Raw genomic sequence first — 9,105 nt, forward strand, 5'->3', positions numbered from 1 at the left:
CCACAGCAGAGCTGTAAATACAGGAAGTGACCAATCTGATCTTCCCTTTAGTTTTTTTGATTTCCTTTGTGTTCACTTTGTTAGGTCAGTTTATACTGTTCAGGTATATTACGTGTTTGTTCAGTATTCCTATAAACTATTCATATCTGCTGACCCAGTCCTTCACACAGTGTTAAAAGTATTGCTATCTATTATTTACAAGGATTTCCACAATGTTGACATATTGTCACTGTAATTTAGATCTCTCAGGGCTGACAAATCTCTCTCAGCATTCAAAATGCTGGAATTCAGAATAAAATTTGCTCTTTATCTATTGTGTTTCTTCTATTGAGACAACGATGTTTTTTTATTTTATTTTATTTCTTTTTTTACACCTCTCAAACACATCGCTTTTTTTTTTGGCTTACAGTCTTTTTGCAGAAATATATATTTTTTACAGTGTAGTCACCCCCGGCTCCTGTACTTGGGAAAAGTTCTCGGTGATTCAACTGTCACTCATGGGCGGCCAAAAGCCCGGTGAAAGGCTCTGTGCCGGCTGAGTGGTGAGCATTTCTGAGGCCCAGGCGGGTGGGGAAGAAAGGCCTTTGTTCCGGGCTTCCCACTCCACCGGCCTGCTTTTGGGCTCTCTGGAAATGGGGCCACAGTAAACAAACAATACGTCCCGATGAATGGATAATGATGCACATGTTTACTGAGTGAGATTTCTGTAGCGCATTCTCTGTTCATTCAGCAAAAAAAAAAAGAGGCACACAGATAAAGAGCTGTTTCATTGCATATGTTTTTGCTTTCACATCAAAGGGAGAAAAAAATCCCCGTCTCAATCTCAGCAGTGTAAAGTTTAGGTTATGGTTAATCTTTTGATCACTCCTCAATTATCTAACCTTTCTGTAACAAACACCTTTGACTCAGAAACTAAAAAGAGAAAGAAAACCCAAAACTACTGCAGCCAAAACTGTTCATACTTAAATCTAAAGATTTCCAATTTCTCACACACAGACACACACACACACGTTTACATTTAGTTCTTTGAATAGCATTTCTTATTCCTTTTTAAAGTAGCTGTCTAGGAAAGACTTCTACTTTTTTTTACCTTTTGCACAAAGGCCTGACAACACTGACTGGCGCTTAGTGCACTCAATCCCACTTTATTGTCACAAGATACATGCCTGTTGGGAATTGAAGTTTCTCCCAGTTCATCAGTAAGGATTAAAACATCAGGCAGACAACATCAACATATTGCAGGAGGGGGGGGGCTGCATAACAGAGACTGGGAGGAAACTGGGCCGTATTGTTCTGTGTGCTGAACATTGGGAGGCTCTGGGTCTCTGGCACACCGGAAGAGAGCCTGGGAACAATAGGGCCGCACACAAATCCCTCTCCTCACCTCACAAGGGCCTCTGCCTTCCAATCCCATGCCAGAGAAGCACCGGGCTCAGGGGGCAGCCCATCAAAGTCACTTGACTCAGGGGAGCTTCTCTCAGAGAGGTAGGGGGCAATATCCTCTGTGGGGCCATTAAACACAAGCACCAAAGAGGGTACTTGTTCCTGGTCTGAAGGACTCCGTCTGCTCGTTAAATTCTGGCTTCCTCATGATTCTTCTCAGGAAATCATCAGAGACATTTTCATAGAGGAAGGTGTCTCTGCTGCTGCTCTAATATACACACAAGAGAGCGTTTTACATTTGCTGAACCATATGCTTTATGTTGGGTCCAACAACTGTAACATCGACTGGTACAACTATACAGTATGACTTGCAGTATGTCAGGGACGGTCAGCTTCTTTTCAATCCAACGGAACCTGCAAATTGTGAGCACGTAAAATGTAAAAATACTTGCAAAAATGTCTTATTAATGTCTTTACATTGATCTCAGTTTGTGTTTGAGACAAAAAATGTGTAAAAGCAAGCCTGTCTTACAAACCCCTCAAAATGTAAGACTTCCGGATTCTTTAAATGTAAAGTGCGTTATCAATAAAATGTACAATTATTATTATTGGTTTTAGGCACCGACCAAATTGCTTTTAAAGTATTGAACATCAAAAAAAGGCCTCGTTATTCAATACGCAATTTAATTAGAGTAAATGTCGTCAGTGAGACTACATATGCAGCATGCTTCTACCGAGATCTAATAATGTTTGTGATTGGCTGTCTGTTACATGTCGTAGAGATAAATAAAATCTACGTGAAGCACCATACAGGGCTCACGTAGTAGGCGCTGAAAAACACTTTTTTTTTTTTCCGTACATGTAATGTTGTAATTTCTTTTTGTTTTATAAAATTTGTGTTGAGAAAATCGTAAGTCACGGTACTTGATATAAAATTAGTTAACTCTTCAACAAAAAGGTGGATCTCTTAGTAAAATGTAATCAAACAAATAATCAGACTGTCAAAAGCAGCATTTTTGAGGATGGAAATTGACGATGAACATTTGCCCTGTAGGTTTTCCTTGCAGCTTGGTTTGCGGCTGCAGGTTATAGCATTCCCGCTCAATACTGGACTATTTTTAAAGTTTTTTTTTTCACATTAGTCACTTAGACACTAGTTTACATCCTCGGCGTTCCACTTTTGAGATCACTTTGTTGCCAATGGAAATTCCGCCGGATTTTACTCATTTGCTGGATATCCGTTGCTGTGGGATTCCTTTGTATTGTAATTTTAAACTAGTTGATTTATGAGGACTTTAATTAACTGCTCCTCATATCTCTGCAGGGTAAATCCAGACAGCTAGCTAAACTATCTGTCCAATATGAGTCTTCTGTTGCACGACTAAAACAACTTTTGAACGCACACATGTTCCACCAAAACAAGTTCCTTCCCAAACCTAGTTTGCTGAGGCGGCGCGGCTTTTCCAGGTGCTTAGTGATGCACAATACAATTGTGATTGTTTCAAAGTGCTCATATTATAAAGAAAATTCCTTTTGCTGGGATTTGGCATGTTATTTTTTGTTTGCAGACTTGAAGAAAAAAACTATCAATGTTATTTTGAGTGAGATACGGTTTCTGAATGTCCTCTGCCTTCAGTCTCCGGGTGAGCTGTTCAAAATCTGCACGGCTTTCTACATCACTAGCTGAGACGAGGTGGCTAACCGTAGCCCATGCTAGCTCTAGCATGCTAGCTTGTTCTCAATGGCAAAATACTGCTGCAACACACACTAGTTCACCATAATCTCCAAAAGAACTACTTCCATGTCTTTGTTCTGCAGGTATTCAGTCTCACAGCTAATCCCAATGTGGTTCTGGAAGTGATTATCTCCATTCAATTGTTCCATAGACCTTTCAAATATTGCTTGTATAAAAAGTTTTAAGCCTGAAACCGAGCCAACCAGCTGCCAATAAAACATGTGATTTGGTGCAAAATAACATTTTGAAAATGGCAAAAAGGTAGAAGAATACGTACAGGAACTTCCATAGACTTCAATGGTAGAAGCTCGCTCTAGCCGTTTGCGGGTTTGCAGGTGCTGGAAATATTTCCATGGTAACAGCGAGTTCCACCAATCAGAGACATTGCTTATAATTGTGGGTAGTGTAGTAAGATTGCAAAAATAAAACATTTTCTTCTTAAAACAAGGTTGATTTCATACAGACTACTAGCTTCTACAGGAACACAGCTCGGGGTCAGTCTACCTTGGATCGTTTAGACCAGCAAGGTAGAAACGTTAAACATTTTTTAGGCCAAGGACCCTGAAGGAGCCTGAAAGAGAAATGAACAGGGACCCATTCTACATATATTGTATGAAATTAGGCTGCTTATTAAACTGGGCCTAACCTGTAAGGCAGCCTAAAGCATACACATCCCTTTTATTGGTACCCTACAATACTAATCTAATAAAATAATATTGTTTTACACATCCATATGTCATTTTTTAATGTCACACAGTCACAGTTAATCCTTAAGTTTAACTGTATCTGTGGATGGCTGTAGTGGCTATCTTCCCTTTAGGCCAGTAAGCCTTCAATGTTGTTAATGTTGTTTTTTATGAATGGGCCGATTTTTCTTTTCTAATTATATGCTGCATTCATTTTAATAATAATTGTAATTCATTTTATAATTTATACTTTTTATTGATCCCCAGTGGGCAAATTACAATTCACACTCTGTTTGTTAGTAATTATTAATGCATATTTTCAGACATCAGTGACTCTGAGGACCCCCTGTTGAAGATCTCTGGTTTGGACACGGCTGATACTATAAATCAAATATAAAATGATTGGAGTTTTTACATCCGGATCCACACTGTTGAGCTCTATTAACTTAAAATGCTGTTAGAAAGCTAGGAACACTGCTGTTTTTTTTTTCGAGTCTGAGAAGATGACAGTTTGGACATGATGTTTTTAAGTGCACAGGGAATAAAAGAGAAACTTGGGAAGATTCTAAAACATATTGAATTCATGATCCAGGTGGAATTTTCTGTAGATATCTGGTTAAGTAGTAATCATCTCATCATTTACACTTAATTATTTTTGTGAAACGTCTCGTTTTACTTGGTATATCACAGTAACACTGTACGTTTTCCCAATGCATTTAGTTATTCTGACAAAGACAGACAGGCAAATATCTCGAGAAAACACACAAACACACGCTTTCTCTGTCTCTATCTGACTCTCTACTTCGCACGCACACACACACACACACACACACACACACACACACACACACACACACACACACACACCACACACACACACACACACACACATATATACACACACCATGCTTCTGTGCAAACTTCAAAAGGTGCTTTGATCAGAAATCTAGCACCCAGCTCTCTTGGATTCTCTTTTCTGAGGTGTATTATGTCTTCTACGACTTTATCTTTTGTTGGCTTATGAGCATCAGATCCATAGAGCTGTGAAGGCCTTATGTTTGTGATGTTGTATTTTAAGGCTTTGCCAAATGCCAGTCGCCTGCCATTCTTAGGAGTACCCCAAGGATCACAATTGTGTCAGAAGGTAGATATAGAAAGGTTTTAGCTGTAGGGTTAATCACAGAAAGCCAAATTCTACTTCATCATGCAGGTAAAGAGATAAAATAAGTATGTAAAGTGTAAAGAGAAAATTATTTTGTAACAACTTGTGATATCCACATTTGATCAAAAAAGATACAACCAGATTGTTATAATTTTACCCCTGGCTGATTAGATGAACAGAGCTCCTATAATGCAAAATATTGCAATGTGAGTGGCTATAACACCTATACACTTTACCCATGAGTCTAACCATCTGCAATATGTTATGTGTCCCTTTATTGTCCAATAATGTCCAGATACAGCTATTAGCTAAGGGAGGGGAGCGAAGAAACAGGAGTGGGGTGGAGGGCTGTGGGTATATTATTCACGTGAAAACATTGGATCACAGAAACGACTTAATCTACCGGAGCTTCTCCCCAAAGGTATGAATTATGAAGCCATTTATGGGCGCCCCATATATTGCCGTGTTTATTCTCAATTTATGGCTGACAGAAGCGAACAGAAAGCCACTTTGAAACCCTTAAAAACCCTGTTTTATTGTGCCACCGCAGCACTGTACAGTTACAGTAGGACCACAAACGACTCCCTGCGGACCTGCCTCCACAGCCATCCTTACATTCTTAATTTCTGAGGCATAATTCTTTTCAGAAACACTCAGCCTCAGCGGAAGAACACGTTTATAAATATGATGAATTACCCTCATAAAAGGTAGGTTTTTCTCATCAAAAGCACAGGCTGAAAATCCAGTGTGAGGATTCAAATAAAGAGGAAACCCCTGGGACACGGCAAGGTGTGATGGCCCACTGGACGAGGAGAAAAATATTTTGGGATGGAGCGGAAGGGAGTCGAGTAAATGAAAAAAGAAAATGCAAGAGGCAGCTGGACCAGAGGGTAACAATAGCGTGTATATACTGCGGTGAGTGGGGGGGAAAAAAGAAATGTTTGCTACGAAAAAAATGTATACTTCTTTGGATAAAGCATTGAATGATTTGGCTTTTGACTGTAAGCTTGTTGTTTTGGATTCATTGTCAGCAACTTTACAGCTTTACTGTTCATCTAATACTTTCCACCTGCTCAGCACAAAACAGCAGGCAGACAAAGTGAGCAACTAGCTGGGGAACATAGTGGAGCATTTAGCAGCTAAAGAGCCAACTCGTTTTCTCAGGAGTTGGTAAAGATCAAAACAGAGCTAACTACATTAAAACAGTCTGTGCTTGTTGTACTTATTCATAATCTTCAGCCATGAAAAGATTCCCTCCCAACATGACTCATGGGGGACAAAATCAACAGTCATCTATCTGTCGAAAAATACATTCTGATTATAAGGTAATACGAGGCTCTCAGTTAACCAAATACAGTTAATATATTCCACAGTTCAGTCTGTTTTCAGCCTGGACTTTCAAGTCAGAGAGTGAAGTTTGCTTCCTGGGGAAAACTAAGGTCTTTCACCCGGGAAATGTGTGTTCCTTAAGAGTGTTTTAATCCCAACAACAATCTTTTTCCTAATGTTAACTAGTCGTTTCAGTGCATAATCTAAACTTTTGTCTTGGCAAAACGGTGATATTTTGTGGACTAAATGCTAAGGACTAAGTGCTCCCTACCCGGCTCAAAGGTACCTATTTTCGGGTAACTGAACGACCAACTACTGGCAAGGCAAGGCAACTACTGCTGATACAACGGAGGTCTGTAGCCGGCAACATGAAGCTGTGCCTTAAAATACACCACTCGTCATTTGTATAGAGACCTTTTAAGTAATTTACCAAAACCTTGAGATGTTTTGTTAGAATAACTGTTTCTGGGAATACCATGAAGCCTTAAAAAAAGTAAACCCTAAAACAATACAGGGGTTAACATTTTCGTATTTTTTTTTGATTCATGGTAGCCATTTTTAAACTCTGATCAGCAAGTCTCGTTGTACAGTCACAATAGTGATTCTGTCACCAAAGGCAGAGTATCCCAACATGTGGATTGTGCACATCAGGCACCCCAGGACGCTCCCAGACGTCCCTAAACTAAATGAGGAATAGTTGGACCCATTAAGACAATGGTACAGAAAAAAATGTACTGATATTATTAGCTTCAACACCCACTGCAGTTGTATAATTTTTATTGGGACTAAATTTAAACCTTTTTAGAAGTGAAAGCCAAACCTTCTATTATCAACGTTTTTGTGGTATTATTTAAAGTTGTACTTCATTGTAGCAATGCAGCTTTGGTTCCAGATTATTTCAGTGAGTGCAACGTCATTGTAACTAACAGAAACTAGGAAAATAACATCCAAAGAATTATAATTTGTGTACGCTGTGTGGACCACCATACCCAACTCCGATTGCGCTGAAAGCAAAAAGTATATAAGTACATTTAGTGTTTCTGCAGCTTAGCAAGCAAACAATGTCTGGAGAAACACAAGGAGGTAATTTTGCAACAAACAAAAAAAACGGAACAACGCATTCTCATGAACGGGTCCTTATGATATCGTACGAAAACTTATGCACACCAAAACGTATGATAACCTATGAAATTAGGAGACTGCCAGCTGGTAATGTGACGCTGGGTGGTCTGTGACTCTGGCTGGATACGAGCTCCATAACGGCAAGCGGCAGTTGCCAGTTGTTTAAGATAAAAAGGTCCATGGGGCAAACAACACACATATTTAAAACAGTACTTGGATGCAATGTAATACATAAAAAGTTACTTGTTAAAAACTTTATGGATTTCTTGAGTATTTTGGGCGGGGGTGAAATCACGGGTCAAATTTAACCCGCTAACAGAAGATGTGTGCAGCTTTTTTTAAACACATTTCAAGAGTTAAGGTATTGTACAACAGTGGCGGCTGTGGCTCAGTGGTAGAGCAGCCTGTCAACAAGAAGGTTGGTGGTTAAATCCCTGGCCCTGCAGTCCCATGTCGAAGTTTTCTTGGACACTGAACCCCGAGTTGCCCCCGATGCTGTGCCATCGGAGTGTAAATGTGTGTGAGTGTGTATCTGATGAGCAGGTGGCACCTTGTACGGCAAACCTCAGCTACAGTGTGTGAATGGTGAATGGTTCCTGTACTATGTAAAAGTGCTTGTAAAAGAGTAGTGGTTAAGACTAGAAAAGTGCTATATAAATACAGTCCATTTACAATCCAATTCAACACTATACGCTGGGGTTTCTAGTTACCATGTAATTATATTTACAGCACAGACTGAACATTGTAGGCTTCACAAAGGTAGTGTGTGTTGCAGGGCTTTTGCGCTATTGTGCAGGACTCTCCCTGATTGTCCAGCTCCCAGTATGAATTATATTGGGTGACACTCATCTAAATATCTCGTGACTTTTGGGGACCCTCGTTTGGAACATGTTGAGTGATATGGAAAATATCCAAAAAGTAAATGACTTAAGAAGCCAACAGATAATTTGCAGATCCTTCACACATCGGAAATATTTGAGTCACGTTTGTAACTGAAATTCTATTTAGTCTTACATCTAGTGATGGCAACTGTAAATTTATTCAAAATTGCTCTATTAGTACATGAGTGATGATTTAAATAACAAGGGAACCACAGAAAGTTGCGAAATGAATTTGACAATTAAGCTTCAACAGGAATTTGCTATTATCTCATATTACTGACTATATGTGCGCATCAGGTAGAGTAGCTGCAGGAACTGTACATCACACGGTGATACATTTTTCATTACCAGTGTTCCTCTGAAAAGCTGCAAAGTGACTGAGAGAGTATCTGTTTCTGCACCCTGGGGAGCACTGTTTTGCTCTGCAATTCACTCATTTTCGTAGATGACTTGGCTCTGTCCTCCTGGGGAATCAGGAGCACAGAGACACCCTTTGGAGAAAAATCCCTGCTTCCTCTCTGTGATTTAAGGGAGTTGTGTGAAGATCAAAGCCTCTGTCCCAGTCCCCGTTGTCTCCGCTGTTTATGGTGGGAAAGTCAGGGGTGCTGGGAAATGGATGACCCCAGGGGATCCGGCAAACAAGTGAACTGAGGCTCTCAAAAACATACTGTAAGGTAACTGTGTGTCTGTAGTCCTGCCTGCTGCCATATTCTGTCTGTCTGTGGGTGTGTTGTTCTTGTACGAGGGAACTTGTGTCAGGTTCACATGCTGTACCCTAGGTGTGTGCGTTTGCGTTTGTGTGTGTGT

This window comes from Etheostoma spectabile, chromosome 5 (genome assembly GCF_008692095.1).
Source record: "Etheostoma spectabile isolate EspeVRDwgs_2016 chromosome 5, UIUC_Espe_1.0, whole genome shotgun sequence".
Lineage (NCBI taxonomy): Eukaryota > Metazoa > Chordata > Actinopteri > Perciformes > Percidae > Etheostoma > Etheostoma spectabile.